Genomic DNA, 18057 nt, shown 5'->3' with positions numbered 1-18057 from the left:
GGTAAATCTTGAAAGTTCTCACCACAAAAAACAAATTTTATGTGAGGTAATGGATGTTAACTAAACTTATTGTAGTAATCATCTATACTAATAAAATGGTAATATGCTAATTAGACTGGGAGACCTTCTGGACGTTCTTCCAGACAAAGCCATGGTGGCGGGGCTGAGGCAGAGGCAGTTAGGGGCGATCAGGCCAGGTGGGGAGGGCAGTTGGGGGTGATCAGGCCGGTGAGGGGGGGAGCAGTTGGGGGCGAGCAGGCCAGCAGGCAAAGTGGTTAGGGGTGATCAGGCAGGCAGACAGGTGAGCGGTTAGGAGCCAGTGGTCCCGGATTGCAAGAGGGATGTCCGACTGCTGGTTTAGGCCCGATCCCTGGGGATTGGACATAAACCGAGGGGTCCCAGATTGGACAGGGTGCAGGCTGGGCTGAGGGGACCCCTCCCCCCCGCCCCGTGCACGAATTTCATGCACCGGGCCACTAGTTTCACTATATAAACATCTATCAAACTATTATGTTGTATACCTAAAACTAATATGATGTTATATGTCAACTAGTGCCCTGGTGCATGGATTCATGCACATTGAAAGGAAATTAATTAGAAGGTGGCCAGAGGGGTGGGACTGAGCAAGATGGGCCAGACACGCCCTGGAGCCAACCTTCCGAGGTCCCTCCCCAGCCGGTCGCACCTGGGGTGGTGCCACAGCTTGAAGGGCGTCTGTGGAGTGAGTGGGGTCCTTCTGGCAGGTGGGGGTCCCTTGACCTGGCCTATGGGGGTCAGGTCAAAACCAGCTCTATGACATCCCCCTAGGGGTCCCAGATTGTGAGAGGGTGGTTCTTGGGTGATGCACCCCAGAATTGGGCTCCCTCCTCTCTGGTTCTGGGCTGCATCACCCGAGAACCATGTCGGCCAAGTCACCGCAGCTCAGCAGCTCCTGCATTGAGCATCTGCCTCCTGGTGGTCAATGCACATCATACCTACCGGCCAGTCAGACAGTGGACTGGTCGCTTAGCCTTTTATATATATAGATTATATGTCATGGGGGTGGAGGAGGACAAGATCTCCTGAAAGAGGAAGAAAGCAGGTGGTAAGGGTTGTAAGGAGGGGAGGAGAGAACGTCTGAAATGGCTGGTTAGGGACATGGGAGGAAGCTGGTCAGGACACCGAGTATATTGGACACAGGCTGAAAACAGTGTGGTTGTGGTAGCAGTAGTCCCACATTAAATCATTTTGCTCTAGCAGGGCTCAGCAGTGGGTATTAGAGCAGAGAAGAGGTCAATGGATTGACCCAAAATTGAGGTTTTGTTTGGAAGGTGGCACCAGAACGGGAGGATTCTAATGAACTTGACTACGAGCCTCTGGGCCTAGAGGACTTGACCTCAAGCCTGTGGGTCTGGACTTAGAAGAGGGGAGGGTTAGGTGAAAATGAAGAGCCAACAAAGATTAATATCTTTAATCCAAACATTTACCTAAGCACCTCATGCACCTTAACTAGAACATTATGAATAACTCTTCCCTTAAAACAATAGATAAAAATCAGGAATAGGAATTACAAATAACCTAACAAATATATGGGGAATTATTAATCTCATTAGTGGTCAAATTAATGATAATTTAAACACTGAGGTATCCATTTTTTACCTACCAAGGTAGGAAAAAAAGCCTACTTTATAAATGAACATACTTCATGCTGATGGATGAGAGGACAACTGTAGGGGTGTAAATTAATATAAATCTTTGAGAAGGTAATTAGGCAACAATTACTCGAAGCTTTAAAAATCTTTAACCCTTGAATTAGTAACTTTACTCCCTAGAATTTATGCTAAAGAAATAATGCAAAACAAAAACAAAAACAAAAACGAGAGAGGCACACCCTTCCCACTCCCTTGCCCCCCAGCAAGAACTATGCTTGTATCCAAAGAGCTAAGTCAGGTTAATTCCTCAATTTTTATCAGCTCCTTTGTTATCACCCATTCCTGTGTTTACTGACGAGTTCCATTGTGAACTCCTCAAAGGCAGGGACCTCAGTTTTACATTTTTTTAAATCTATTTGTTTTGTATTCACCTCCACTCCCTTTTGCTAGTACTCACCTGGTAGATGCCTAATAAATATTTGTAGAATTGGCTGTTATTTCAGCTGTTCCTCACTCCATAATGCCCCATTCTCTAACTGCGTTAGTTTGTGCATTGGCTGAAGATCAAGTTGGTCTGTTTATTCAGTTAATTATTTTTTCTTTTTTTAAAAAGAAAATATGTTTTTGTTGATTTCAGAGAGAAGTGAAAGGGAGAGAGAGATAGATGACACATCAATGATGAGAGTGAATCATCAATCAGCTGCCTCCTGCATATCCCCTACTGGAGATAGAGTCGGCAACCCAGGCATGTGCCCTGACTAGGAATCCAACTGTGACTCCTGGTTCATGGGTTGATGCTCAACCACTGGCAAGGATAGTTAATTATTCTTAAATGTGTTCATTCCTTGTGTATGAACCATTTGGATGTTATGTCTATTAATGGATTCTTGTCATGTACCTTAAAGCAAGGTTCAGAGTTCATGCCTCTCTGAACCTATCAACATAACTCTGACTAATAAAAGGACATGGTGATATGTGGGAAATAAAACATGGTAAGGAGTCAGTTGACTCATAGAAAGTTAAAACTAGGAAGAAGCTCAGGAAATGATGGCATCATGCAACCTCCACTCTGATTCTACAGATAAGGAAACTGACGATCAGAGAAGGGAAATTTTCCCAAAGTTGAATTCTGGTTCATGGAAGGGTTGGGATAAAAGTCCAAAGTCTAGGCATCCAGTTTGTTATTATTTCCAGGACACACTGTCATTAAAGGTATGTGTTGTAAGAACATGTAAGCTACAGTAGTGTTTGGGAGAGGGCAAGGCCAGCACACACAGCTGTGTTTACTGATGAGCTCCACAGTGGAGACAGAAGTCACGGTGATTCTGGAAGCAGGCCTGGTTGGAGGATATGGGCAGGATGTGGGGCAGGCATAGACAAGTGTCTGGATGAAATAGAAACAGTGTGGGATGGTGAGTAGAGCATGGCCTTTGAAACCTGAAATTCAGTCCCAGGGCTGCCACATATCCCCTCATTACTTAACACTTCTAAGACCCAAGTTTTAGTCTATAAAAATTTTCCCATAGAACTGACTGCTCCTAATGGAGTTAGAGGAGACAATGGATGGGTAGTTATATTCAACTCAGCCCTGGGAAAGAGCTCTGGAAGATGTGGTTTGTGACATCTTCATGGGGGTCAAGTCTTGTGGTCCTTCAATCTAGGAGGTTAAAAATGAACACCCACACAGCAGAATTTCTTCCTAAAATTAAATAACGAAAATGAGGCTGCAATCAGAGCAAATTTCCAAGTGGCTCATTTGTTTGCCAAGCAAGAAAAGCCATTTAGAGATGAGTTCATTAAATTGTGTTGGATTGAAGGAAAGAAACTTGTTTAAGACTGTCCGTCTTCAGGATGCTATGGACAGGGATGAGCTTTGACCTTGGTGAGGATCCGTCCCCACTGGGCTGACTGCACTCTAGAGCTGGTGTTGGCATACTCCATCCCATGGACCAAAGTCAGCCAGCTGTCTGTTTTTGTAGAACCCACAAGCTAAGAGTCATTTTCACATTTTTAAATCACTGAAAAATATCAAAATAAGAATCATATTTTGCTTGATGTGAAAATTATGTGGAACCCAAATTTCAGTGTCCTCAAATGAAGTTTTATTGAATGCAGCCACATGCATTTGCCTGCATATCTATATACACTGCGTGGCCAGATTATTATGATCTCTGAATGCATAATAATCTGGCCACTCAGTGTATATCCTATATAATCCTATATAATAAAAGGCTAATATGCAAAATGTCCCCTCGACCAGGAGTTCAACCAGCACACAGGCCAGCCAACTGCCCATGTCCCCTCCCCCTGGCCAGACTGGCCAGACCCCACCCATGCATGAATTCATGCACTGGGCCTCTAATATATATATATATATATGTGTGTGTGTATACACACACACACACACACACACACACACACACTGAGTGGCCAGATTATTATGCATTCAGAGATCATAATAATTTGGCCACTCATTATATATAAAAGCCCAAGCAACTGTTATGACCAGTCGACTGAATGAATGGTCGACCGGTTGCTATGATGTGCACTGACCACCAGGGAGCAGACGCTCAACATAGAAGCTGCCCCCTGGTGGTCAGTGCATTCCCACAGCCAACCTCCCATGGCCAGCCAACCTCCCATGGCTGGCCAACCTCCTGCAATCCCTCCCCCCAGCCAGCTGGCCCTGATGGGCCCCAATTGGGACTGGGCGAGTCAGGAACCCCACCCATACATGAATTCATGCAGCAGGCCTCTAGTTGTGCTATAATAGCAGAGTAGAGTAGTCAGAGATTATACATGACGGCTGCTCCACACATTATGTGTCACGGCGATGCAGTTATAACTCAACAGTGTTTCAAATGCCATGTAATAGTCATGCTGTGACATTTTGTTTACTTTTTTTAATTACCAGCATATAACCATTATGTCAAAACAAGAAAAGCAAAGCAGAGTGGACTTCACGTGTCATTTTTAAGTCACAGTATGGATTATTTTGGAGTATGGATTATTTTGTTACCAAATTAGATGGCAAAGCATTACTCATTAGACCATGACACTATAGGTGGGCTGAAATAATAGATTATGTTAATATTATCAGACTAAAGACATATCACAATATTTCCAACTCAAAGGAAAGCAGCCATCAGAAGAAAAAAATAAATTTTTAAATGGAATGTCTCATCACAGCAGAATTTCTTCCTAAAATTAAATAAGGAAAATTAGGCTGCAATCAGAGCAAGTTTCCAAGTGGCTCATTTGTTAGGCAAGCAAGGAAAGCCATTTAGGAATGAGTTAATTAAGTTGTGTTTGAGTGAAGCAGCCCAAGCTATGTGTCCAGAGGAAAGAAACTTGTTTAAGACTGTGGCAGCGAGGCTGAATCATGGGAGATTTTGGCTGTGGATCCTAACTTAATTCAGAATGGCTACCGTGATCTTTGTGGATAAGGAAAATGGAGAACTAGACACAGGTGCAACTCCTAAGGACCGGCTGAAGCTGGGGTCCCTCCCGCCCTTCAGTCAAAGTGTTAGATGGGAGATCTCAGGTTTCAACACCACATGTTGATGCTCCTCCAGCCTTGCATAAGACTCCCAGAAAGGCTTTGGGAACTGTCCACAGAGCTACAGAAAAGTCAGTAAAGACTAATGCACCTGTCAAAGAGAAACAGACAACCTTCTCTGCTAAAATGGTGACCAAGAAGACTCTTAAAGCAAAAGGCTCTGTTCCTGCCTCAGAGGACACCCATCCAGAAATAGGAAAATTATTTCCCTTCAGTCCTCTTGATTTTGAGAGCTTCGACCTGCCTGAAGAACACCAGATTGCACAGCTCCCCTTGAGTGGAGTGCCTCTCATGATCCTTGATGAGGAGAGGACACTTGGAAAGCTGTTACACCTGGCCCCCCGCCCTTCACCCCTGAAGGTGTCTTCTCTACCCTGGGAGTTCAATCCGTTCCAGTCTCCCTCAAGCCTTCTGTCTACTCTGGATGTTGAATTGCCACCTGTTTGCTATGACTTAGAGATTTAAGTTTCATAGTGCTTTATAGTTTGTATGTATGAATAGTTTGTATTAATAAAGACATTCTTTAACAGGAAAAAAAAGACTGCTGCAGCAAGAACAGTTGCTAAAAGAGTTGAGAACATTGAGGATAGTATCTAATAGTCAATTAATAAACAAGGCAAATAACTTTGAGTGGTTTTCCTTGATTCTTGATGAATTGACAGATGTTACCAATACTACTCAGCTGTTCATTCAATGAGTCAGTGAGAAATTTGAAGCGACTGAAGAATTAGCCTCTATCAATAGCCTCTGTGAAACAACTATAAGAAAGGATATTTTTAAATGAAATCACACACTTCAAATGAGTGTGTGGTATGATAGGTGAATTAAACCTCAATAAAGTTGTTTTTAAAAAAGTGATTTTCAAAGGCGTTGAGAAAACATTATTTCAGTATAAACTGAAGTAGAATCTGCTAAGATGTGTTACAACTGTAGGTAGTAGAAATATGTGTGGAGCAGAAAAAACTATAGTGTAATTCATTTACAAAGCTTGTGAAAGTGCTAGGCATTTAAAGCTTATGGATGGCTATTCCTTGTATTACTTATGAGTAAGTATTTTGCTGAAAATATTTGAATATATCATGTGTTATGTAACCAGTAGTGTCAATGGTGAACTTTATTCACTGTCAGTGAACTTGACCAACACTGTTCTGTGGTTTTTGTCACAGGTAGAAGCTAATATCCTGACTTACCCTCCTATAAAGCAGTTTGATGGCTTAGCAGTAGTAAAGTTTTATTGCAAATTTTTGAGTACAGGGCTGAGATTAAAATATTAGTGAGAAGAACCACTCTTATCAGACAAAAATGGTTTACATGCAAATTTTATACTGTGTTGAAGTCATTTTAACAATTGATGTTGTGTAAGTCACAAGTAATACGAGCTGCTTTCTATACTTCCTGTGTGGTCAAAAGGTTAAAATGAAAAGATCTTTCCCACACAAATTTGCAGCAGACATATAGTGTGAACTTAAACTATAGTTCCAGCAGTACTTTTTGGACTTTAATGCAAGTACAAAAACAAATTTTATATTTCAAAGTCCATTTTATGAAGCAATTGAGAAGCATCTACCTAACTTTCAATTGGAAGTGATTAATTTGCAATATAATGGCATGCTAAAAGGCACTACCAATAAAAGAATCTCATAGAATTCTATAACTGCCTTCCAAGTAATAAATATACTTAAAATTATATGTTCATGGATTTGTATCAGCATTTGGCAATACATGTCTGTATGAAAGACATTTTCAAAGATGAAATACATAAAATTTTATTATAAATCAGCATTAACAGTGGAATATTTGTCATCAATTCTGATAATAGGAAACTTAACTCTGAACCTCAGTTAAGCAAAATATTTCCCCCATCCAGGAATAAGTCTATTCTTCTATTAGTAGAACAGTATTTCCAAAATTTGTACTCAATTACTATTATATTTTAATATTTTTTTAGAAATGTGTTTTTTTCTCTTGTTTTATAAACGTCTGCATAATATCTTCAATTTCACCTCTTAGCCCACAGAGCCTAATATGTTTATTATCTGATTTTTCATAGGAAAAGTTTGCTGACTCTGATCTAAGTCACAGTCCTACCTGTGCTTCAGGTTCCAAGCTATAATATGGGTATAATAATAGTACATCTACTTCATGGCTTTGAGTTAATAAATTTAAAGCATGGGGAATGGTGACACATAGTAGGTGCTTTTTAAGTGTAAGTTGTTATTAATAACTACATTTCTATAGCTCTTCTCAACTATACAGAGTTATGGTCATTGCAAAAGTTCTGTGTAGGCAGAGGGAGATCTCTGGTAATACAAATTTCCTTTAAGATGGTCCTCTCTAAAATTGCGCTGGTGTTGTATCTACCTAATCCAGTGGTCGGCAAACTGCGGCTCGCGAGCCACATGCGGCTCTTTGGCCCCTTGAGTGTGGCTCTTCCACAAAATACCACGGCCTCGGGCAAGTTTATTTTGAAGAAGTGGTGTTAGAAAAAGTTTAAGTTAAAAAAATTTGGCTCTCAAAAGAAATTTCAATCGTTGTACTGTTGATATTTGGCTCTGTTGACTAATGAGTTTGCCGACCACTGACCTAATCCATCCAGCTCACTTTTAAAAAAAAAAAATGTTTTTTATTGATTTTCAGAGAGAGGAAGAGAGAGAGAGAGAGAGAGAGAGAGAGAGAGAGAGAGAGAAACATCAATAATGAGAGAGAATCATCAATCGGCTGCCTCTTGCACGCCCCCACTGGGATGGAGCCCACAACCCGGCATGTGCCCTGACCAGTAATCAGAATGGTGACCTCCTGGTTCATGGGTCGACACTCAACCACTGAGCCACACTGGCTGGGCCCAGCTCACTTTTTTAATGTTCTTTTATTTTATTTTTTTGGGTAGTAGCTTTAGTGAGATGTAATTCACATACCATACAATCCACTCATTTAAATTTAATTTAATCACAACCAATTTTAGAAGATTTCCATCACTCCAGAAAGAAACCCTTACTTCTTAGCTACCATCCCCCAATCCTCTCACCTCCCATTAGCCCTAGGCAACAACCAATTCACTTTCTGTGTCTATAGATTTGCCTATTCTGGACATCTTATGTAATAAAAGCCTAATATGCTAAGTGTCCAGTCGTCTGGTCGTTTGTTCAACCAATCAAAGGGTAATATGCTAATGATATGCTAAGGCCACTCAACCGCTCACTATGATGTGCACTGACCACCAGGAGGCAGACGCTTCGACTGGTAGGTTAGCTTGCTGCTGGGGTCCAGCTGATGGGGACTGAGCGAGATGGGCCGGACACGCCCTGGAGCCCTCCTGCGACCTCTCCCAGGTTGGCCAATCTCCCGCATCCCTCCCTGGCCCCGATTGTGCACCAGTGGGGTCCTTTGGCCTGGCCTGCACCCTCTTGCAATCCAGGACTCCTCAGGGGATGTCAGAGAGCAGGTTTCAGCCCAATCCCGCTCAACGCAGGAGCTGCCCCTGGTGGTCAGTGTGCTCCCACAGGGGAAGTGCTGCTCAGTTAGAAGCCTGGCTCACAGCTGGTGAGTGCAGCGGTGATGGTGGGAGCTTCTCCTGCCTCCGCAGCAACACTAAGGATGTCTGACTGATGGCTTAGGCCTGCTCCCTGTGGGTAGTGGGCCTAAGCCATCAGTCGGATGTCCCCCAAGGGCTCCCGGACTGCGAGAGGGCGCAGGCCGGGCTGAGGGACAGCCCCCTGCCCTGAGTGCACGAATTTTGTGCACCGAGCCTCTAGTTTAATATAAATGGAATCATACAATTGGTAGTATTTTGTAACTGGCTTGTTTCACTTAACATAATGTTTTCAAGATTCATCCATGTTGTACCATGTATCAGTACTTCATTCCTTTTTATGGCGGAATAATATTTCATTGTACGGATATACCCCATTTTGCTTACCCATTCATTGGTTTATGGATATTAGGTATTATAAATAATGAATGTTCATGTACAAGTTTTTGTGGGGGCATATTTTGTTTCTCTTAGGAGTACCTAGAAGTGGAATTTCTGGGTCAAATAGTAAGTCTATGTCTAACTTTGTGAGGAATGTGCCAGACTGTTTTCCAAAGTAGCTGTACCATTTTACCTTAGTACATTTCCACCAGCAGTGTATAAGGGTTCCAAATTCTCTACATCCTCACCCACACTGACAATTATCTATATTTTTTATATCTATCCTAGGGACGATAAAGTGACACCCAGCTCACTCTTAATTCTCTGGGATGGAGTACTGGGGAAAACTGCCTCCTCCCCCTCTGTGCTGGGTCTGTGTGGGAACACCACCCTGGGAACCCAGCCCTGAAAGACTGTCGGGGTATTGCCACTAAAATTTAACTCCAGAGACTGTGCCCCATTGGTAATTAGCTTTTCGATTGACAAACCCACGCATTTACACCACCCTCTAAGAAGGAACTGTTGAGAAACATGGAAATATTTTTCCAGGGACTACAAATACTCCCAGGGCAGATTATTACAAGGCATCATGATTCAGCAGGAGCTAGGACAAGATCGCTGCTAGAGAGTTCTGCAGACACCACTGCCCAGCCGACCTTCCACCCTCCATGCTGTGACTTACAGAGACACTAAGGAGACTTCTGGGGAGAATAACTAGGGCCAATGGGAGAGAAGTCTCCCTGGGGAGTCGGGCCCCACATGAGGTCAGGAGGGCCGAGGGGAGGATTGTTTCTGGTCCTGCCCTGTGTGGCAACTGCTGCCTAGGGTGGAGCAGAGATTGGTATATTTGCCACTAGAGAAAGTCAACCAATCAAGGGTTATTCATTGTGTCCCTACTGTGTGCTGGCCTCTTCTGGGTGTTATGCTTACTGGGTATACTTGGCCAGGAGTGTTTCAAGGTGAGGTCTTCCCATTATACCTGCTCCCACCACACCCCAAACCTGTCCTTTTGCACAGAGTTATAGCAGAAATGCTAATTTCAGTTCATTGCTATATCCCCAGAGCCTGGACCAGTGTCTAGTGCTTATCAATACTCTAATGTATTTGATGAATGAAGGAAAGAATGTAAACTCAATACTGGCTGCTGGAACCCAAGGACCTCAATGTATATATTGTTTAATAGTTTATTCACAGTTAGTAAAAATACAGTATTGTTGAAAATTTTCTTTGTCATGATGACTATGTAATATTCCTCTCATGAACTCACCAAATTTGTCTTGACCAAGCCCCAGATGTTGGACATTTGCAGAGTTTTTAATTTTTTTCTATGGCAAATAATAGTGATCAATTCTTGTAAAAAATGTCTTTGAGCACATGTCTGGCTATCTCCTTAGGGTAAATTCCTATAGTAGAATTCCTGGGTCAAGGGTTGCATCCATTTTTAAAGGTCTGTAATACATACTGGCAAATGTTCCTTCTTCAAAGGCTGTGCAGAAGGCCTGTTTCCCACACACCATTGCCAACAGCAGGCATCATCGTTCTTTTCATCTTTGCCAATAGAAGGTCTTACAATCATGGTATCTAATTGATTCCTAGTGCTAAGCAACCTCTCAGGGAATTGCTTTGAGTACATGTCAAAGTGTTGGTGTTTCTTTTTTCAAATTTGCCATAAAGAAAACAGTTTCTGGGAAAGCCAAATCAAAGATTCCTTCTTGAAAGAGACATCTTATAGGTGACTAGGAGCAGCAACAACAAGCAAACAGAATGTTTGGTAAAGATTTTGGGGATGGTTGTTCAAGCCTTGAATACTGAGTTAAACGCCATTGCGCTCTCCCCAGGCTGAGTCAGCTTGGGGCGGGGGTGGGGGGTTTCCCAGGAACAGGTGTTTATCTGATTAAAGCCAACCGGAAAATAACTCAGAGCTCAGCCCACTCCATTTTCTCTTTTGCTAGTATATGTGGCATTTTTTTATATTGTTGATATTATTTCTTTTTTACTTAATTTACCTGTTTGCTTCCCTGCCTCCATACTTTTAAAGGCCCTCAACAGCCATTCAACGATGTGTCCTAGCTCAGGGTTCTCCAAACCTCCGTCAATTTTGTGCCACCCTCAGATTCCCAACAAACTGTACATACAGCAGTCCCCTCCTAGTTCACAGTTTCGTTTTCCTCTGTTTTACGCACCTGAGGCCAGCTGCAATCCACCTGAGTGACCCGGGTGGGGCCACGCCCTGTTCTGAGTAGTATGAAATCTCCTGCCTCCTGCTCCCTCCCTCCCAGGACATGAATAGCCCCTTTTATCTGCTCTGTACCAGCAACCCACCTGTTCGTCACCTAGTAAGCTGGCTATGTGATCAGGTCGATTGTCAGGGTATCTCAGCGCTTGTGTTCAAGTCACCCTTCGTTTACTTAATAATGACCCCAAGTGCCAGAGTAGGGATGCTGGCAATCGGCTATGCCCAGGACAGGCAGTAAAGTGCTTCCTTTAAGTGAAAAGGTGAAAGTTCTCGACTTGATGAGGAGAAAAATAATATGTGAGACTGCTAGGATGTATGGTAAGAAAGAATCTTCTATCCATGAGGTTGTGAAAAGGGGGAAAATTTCAGGCTAGTTTTGCTGCCTCACCTCCACCTGTGACGGTTACGGCAGCTGTGCATGGTATGCGCTTAGGAGAGGAAAGGCGTTGCATTTGTGGTGGAAGACGTGAACAGAAAACATGGCGTGACTGACGCCAGCATGTTGCACCAGAAAGCATGACACTGTTATGAGGACTTCAGCACGGGATCCCTGAAGCAAGTGACAATGAGCCATTTACTGCAGGGAAGGGATGGTTACACAGATGCAGGAACAGGTTTGGACTGAAAAATGTAGAAATCACTGGAGAGTCTGCGTCTGCTCATAAGGACTCTGCCGCCGAGAGTCTGGCAGAGCTGCAGTTGGGCAGGGTTTGGTGCTATCGGAGGTTTCAGGCGTCCCCTGGGGATCCTGGAACACCTGCCCTGTGGATAAGGGGGAACTACGCTATTGTCTTTACTTTTACTTCCATAATCTTTTTCATGAAATCGACTTATTTCTTTAAGATAAGTGAATTTACTTTTAAAATAAACTTTACATCATCACCTCATATAAAACACTAGTTTTCTTTGCCATACGTAGAAAGTCCCCATAAGATAAATACAATAAAAATAAAGTGGTATTGGATTCTGGGTGTGTATCTTTGATTACCAAAGGCTCTGTGCCTGAGGCCTGCTCTCTCTTCCTCGTAAAGGGAAATGTGGGTGCATTCAAGAGCCAGGTAAAGATATACCAGCAGTAAATGAGATTTCCTCCTGGTATAATCAGAACGGCTAAAATGAGTTTGAAAGGCAGTTGGTTTCCCCTCTGAGTGAATCCGTGTCCTCTGTGCTGTGTCCATGGACCACTTGAAATCCTTGGTGGATCAGAGTCACCCGGAGTCTTGTTAAAACACAGACGGCCCATTCAGTGGGCACATTTGAAATGTGCATCTACAAAGAGTTTCCAAGTCACGCTGGCACTGCTTGTCTGGGGAACACAGTTCCCGCGTCGCGTCCTCTCTCACTTTGGGAATAACTGGGTTCAGGAAGGCTGACAGGTGCAAACCAGAAACAATTGCAAACCCCAAACAGGGGCAGACTGCTCCCATCTGTGGTTGGCAATTTTGCCTTAAAGAGCAACAAACACAGGCCCAGCACTAGCATCCCTGAGAGCAGTTATACCCCCTGGAACCACTCACTTCCTCTGGGAGGGAACCTGAATTATAATTTGTAGCTGCCTGAGGACAGCTTTCTGACCTTAGTCAACCCTCCCCAGGACCTCTCCCTCACAGTGAGTGGAGGAGGAAGTAGGTGAGAGGTCAAACTACTTCCTGGGGAAAGCCCCATCCGTATAACTTCTCCAAGAGCGTATTAATTCCAGAAGATAGATGATGATGAGAATTTTTTTTTAGAGCTGACTAAAGTTAGTGGGGTGAGTAGATAAGCGATGGCAGAGTTTTACAAGCCAAGACTCCAAAAGCCTATTCTTGCACTTTTTTACTTTTTTAAAACATATTTTATTGATATTTTACAGAAAAAAAGTGAGAGGGATAGAGAAAAACATTGATCAGCTGCCTCCTGCACACCCTCTACTGGGGATGTGCCTGCAACCAAAGTACATGCCCTTGATCGGAATCGAACCTGGGACCCTTCAGCCTGCAAGCCTACACTCTATGCACTGAGCCAAACCAGTCAGGGCAATCCCTATGCTTTTTAAATGGAACACATCTCCAGTAACTAGAAGCCCACAGGGCGGCATTTAAACCTCTCCTGAGCCTCTGACACCCTTTGTGTATGAGAAGAGAGAAACCCAGGAAGAGAGCTCATCCACACCACTGCCTCCCAACAGATCCAACCATGTTCATTTGTCCGCCTTGCCTTCTAGTGCGCTACCTTGTTTCTATGGAAAAATGGAGTCTGTGTTCTGGACTTACAGCCTCAGCTCTGGAATGGAGCAGGGGCTGTGCTAATGAGTATCACCCCTTTTCCTCCCCCAGGTTCTGAATCATGTAAGAAATAAAACAAAGAATATGACAGACAGAGACAAAATATCGCTCCTCTGGGAGAATGTGGCTTCGGCTTCCAAACGCTGACCCCCTTCCCTCCCAGGCACAACAGTAGTGAGTACCCAGGTTCTCTCCCCGAAGGGAAAAGGCAGGATCAGAGGTGAGTAGTCCCAATGTGTTCTTCTGAAATAACTCACATCGCCTCTCTCAGGGCAGTGAATGAAGCAACGCCCTGAGCCCAGGAGCGTGGCACTCACTGAGTCCCCTCCACGTGGAAGGACCCATGAGCAACAAAGAAGCCTTTCCCAGAATGAGAAGCTCCGTGCACCGTGTCTGTAAATCGGGGGTGTTGCTATCGGGTGTGGTCTGGGTTAGGAGGGGACATAAAAAGGGATGGCAGCTGGTTCGCACTATCAGGACTGCCGGACCTGCTTCGTGGCTGAGCTTCCCCAGGTGAGGCCCGGGGTGAGTCAGGAAGGCAGGTGTGTAGCAGGCCTCCGTCCCCTCCTGGTCGTCCGTTGTATGCTCAGCAGAGCGGTGGTGTAGAAAACCAGGGTCAGGGTTGACACGCTGTAAAATGGTGTCATTGGCAGACATTGGCAGGCGCGCGCCGTGGGCACTGCTCCCTTGATTGCCCGGACCCAAGACAAGATGGAGCCGTGGGCTGTTCCTGGCTTAGGAGACAGGATGGGACCCTCCGTTTGAGACCCTGCAGCTAATCTTGTGACCTCAGGCCACTTTTTAGATTTTCCTAGAATCCTGGTTAGCCTTTTATAAAGTGAATGTATAAATTTACAACGGTTGAAATGCCATGTAAAAATGGCAAAGGGAGGCCATCTATACAATACATATATAAAGAACTCTTACAATTCAAAAATAAGATGACAAACAACTCCCATTCAAGGGCATATACCTGGTTGCAGGTTCGATCACAGCCCCAGGTGGGAGGTGTGTGGGAAGCTACCAATCGATGTGTCACTCTCACATTAATGTTTCTCTCTCTCTCTCTCTCTCTTTCCCCCTTTCTAAAAAAAAAAAAAAGAAAAAGAAAGAAAAAAATGGGCAAATGATTTGAACAAATATTTTACAAAAGAGATATAAGTGTCTAATAAACACATGAAAAGATGCTCAATATCATTTGTCACCAGGAGATGCTAATTAAAACCAAAGTGAGATACTACTACATACCCTGGGGATGGTTAATATTAAAAGATTGATAGTGACCAAATTTTGGCAAGGATGGGTAGCGACTGAAACTTGTGGGAATGCAAAATGGCACAACAACTATGGAAAACAGTTTGACGAATTTATTACAAGTTAAACATAGTCCTACCTTATGATGAAGCCATTTTGCTCCTACGTATTTACCCAAGAGAAATGAAAGCATACATCCACACACAGATGTGTACATGAGTATTCATAACACCTTTATTTTATAATAGTCAAAAAGGAAACAACTCAAATGTCCATCAGCAAATGAATAGATAAACCATGGTATATCCAACATATCTATTATTCAGAAATAAGAAAAAACCTATTAATATATACAACATGAATGAGTCTTAAAATAATCATGCTGAGTGAAAGAAGCCAGGTCAAACAGTAAAAACCCCCAAACCCAGTATATCTGTGTAAATGCATTTATATAAAATCCTGAAAATGCAAACTAACTTATTGTGACAGAAATCAGATGAGTGGTTCCCTCAGATGGGGGTGTTGGGAAGGGTGGACCCAAGAACACTCAGGGGGTCATGAGGATGTTTGGGATCTTGATTACAGATAATTTCATGGGTGCATGCACATGCCAACACTTTAAATATATGCAGTTTATGTCATTCTACACTAATAAAAGAGAAACATTCCAATTGACCATCCATCCGCTACACCCACCAGCCAATCAGGAGCGAGTATGCAAATTAACCCAACAAAGATGGTGGTAGCCACGGAGCTGGAGTGAGCAGGAGGCTTGTGTTGCCCCCGGCGATGGAGGAAGCCAAGCTTCCCACCCGCCCTGGCCTCCGCTCAAGGAGTGGCTGGAGTAAAAAAAAAGGAGGGGCTGGGAGCCTGGGTCGCTGAGGGGCGTGGCCAGCCTGAAAATGGCCCTCAGCCCCTCACCCAGGCTGGCCACGCCCCCCCCAGCAGAGACCCTCACCCCATGGGGGCGTAGCCGGCCTGCAAACCACCACAGGCCCCTCACCCAGGCTGCCCCATGCCCCAAGGGAACCCCCACCCTGATATGGGACACCCTTCAGGGCAAACCAGCCGACCCCCACCATGCACCAGGCCTCTATCTATACTAATAAAAGGGTAATATGCTAATTAGACTGGGAGACCTTCCAGGAGACCTTCCAGATGTTCTTCTGGACAAAGCCATGGTGGCGGGGCCGAGGTAGAGGTGGTTAGAGGCCAAGAGGGGAGGGCAGTTGTGGGTGATCAGGTCAGGATGGGATGGCAGTTGTGGGTGATCAGGCCAGTGAGGGAGGCCATTGGGGGTGATCAGGCTGTCAGTGGGGGTAGTTGGGGGTGATCAGGACAGCAGGGGGGGCAGTTTGGAGTGAGCAGGCCAGTGAGGAGGGAAGGTGGGGGTGAGCAGGCCAGCAGGGGGGGCAGTTGGGGGTGATCAGGACAGCAGGGGGGGAGCAGTTTGGAGTGAGCAGGCCAGCAGGGGGGCAGTTGGGGGCGAGCAGGTTGGCAGGGGGGCAGTTGGGGGCAAGCACACTGGCACAAGGGGCAGTTGGGGGTGATCAGGCTGGCGGGGGGGGCATTTGGGGGCAAGCAGGCCGGCAGTGGGGGGCAGTTAGGGGAGAGCAGGCCAACAGGCAGACTGGTTAGGGACAATCAGGCAGGCAGGCAGGTGAGTGGTTAGGAGCCAGCAGTCCCAGATTGCGAGAGGGATGTTCGACTGCCGGTGTAAGCCCATTCCCTGTAAACCAGCAGTAGGATATCCTTTGAGGAGTCCCAGATTGGAGAGGGTGCAGGCTGGGCTGAGGACACCCGCCCCACCCCCCCGTGCATGAATTTTGTGCACCGGGCCACTAGTAAAGTTATAAAAGAAAGTAAGGAAAGGGAGGCAGAAAGGCGGGAGGGAGGGAGGGAAGGAGGGAGGGAGGGAGGGAGGGAGGGAGGGAGGGAGGGAGGGAGGGAGGGAGGAAAGAAAAAAGGGCTGATACACACAGTAACATGGAAGAATTTTTCAAAATCATTGTGCTGAGGAGGAGACGCCAGACATACAGTCCATACCATATGACTCCATTGTTTTACAATTCTAGAAAAAGTCAACTGCTCTCTAGTGACAAAAAGCAGATCAGTGTTGCCTGGAGTTGGGGGTGGAGAGAGGAATGGACTGTGAAGGGGAAGAGAAAACGTCAGGGTACGATAGAAATGTTCTGCATCTTGAGCATGATGGTGGCACCAGATGTATGCATATCTATCAAACTCATGGAATTTTACAATTTAAATGGATTTGTTTATTATGGCAAATTATACCTACCTCAAAAAAATTACACCTACCTCAAGAAAGTGAGTTTCAAAGAAAAAGAGAAAAGAATTTTTTTTAAAAAAGTTTTTTGGTTAACTCCTGGTGCCAGGAATCACTCAAGTTGAGAATAACAGAATGAAACACGGGCCCAAGAGATGTCTTGCATGGGGAAAATATGTAAATGAGCCTCTTAGCTTTATAAGAGCCAACCCCAACTCCCATTGCTGAATGGAGACTTTTGGGACAAAAGTCTACTATGTAATAATATAAAAAATGTTGTGTTTACAAGGTAAGTGTGAAAACAAGGTGATATTGGTTCCATTCCTCAGGACTGGGGTAGAAGTTCTGGATTTTCAGGAGGAAGGACTGGACTAAGCAGACCCTTATCTGACTGATAAAGCTGGTTCCTGAAATGCAGTGAGAGGCTCGAGGCTGAGGAGCAGCTGTTAGTACAGGACCCACGAGGCAGTGATTTGAGCAGTGAACAACCAGGAATTCTATCTAATAAAAGAGTAATATGCAAATTAACCATCACCCTGTGACACCCACAAGCCATGCCCACCAGCCAATCAGGAGCAAGTATGCAAATTAACCCAACCAAGATGGCTGTGGCCATGGAGCGAGCAGGAGGTTTGGGTTTTCCTGGCAATGGAGGAATCCAAGCTTTGGCAGCCCTGGCCTGCCTGGCCTCCACTCAAGGCTACAAAGTTTCAGTTAAAGAAGATAAATAAATCCCAACAAAAATGGCTGTAGCCACTAAGCAAGCAGGAGGCTTGGCTCTGCTCAAGGCTACAAAGTTTCAATTGTAGAAGATAAATAAATCCCAGATACCAGGGCCTCCGCTTGGGTAACTGGGGGGCATGGCCGGCCTGCAAACCACCACAGGCCCCTTGCCCAGGCCGCCCCACGCCCCAAGGGA

At 44.7% G+C, this 18057-nt stretch overlaps 1 pseudogene across 1 annotated transcript; it reads left to right on the top strand.

The window, feature by feature from the left end:
* Positions 1-5051: 5051 nt before the first annotated feature.
* On the top strand, positions 5052-5655 carry LOC308241928 (securin-like; annotated as a pseudogene). Its single transcript has one exon. The product of its transcript is annotated as a securin-like (transcript).
* The last annotated feature ends 12402 nt before the right edge of the window (positions 5656-18057 follow it).

This window comes from Plecotus auritus (assembly GCF_963455305.1).
Source record: "Plecotus auritus genome assembly, chromosome: 2".
Classification (NCBI taxonomy): Eukaryota; Metazoa; Chordata; class Mammalia; order Chiroptera; family Vespertilionidae; genus Plecotus; species Plecotus auritus.
The sequence above is the reverse complement of the archived record's forward strand: the minus strand, read 5'-3'. Positions and strand labels throughout refer to the sequence as shown.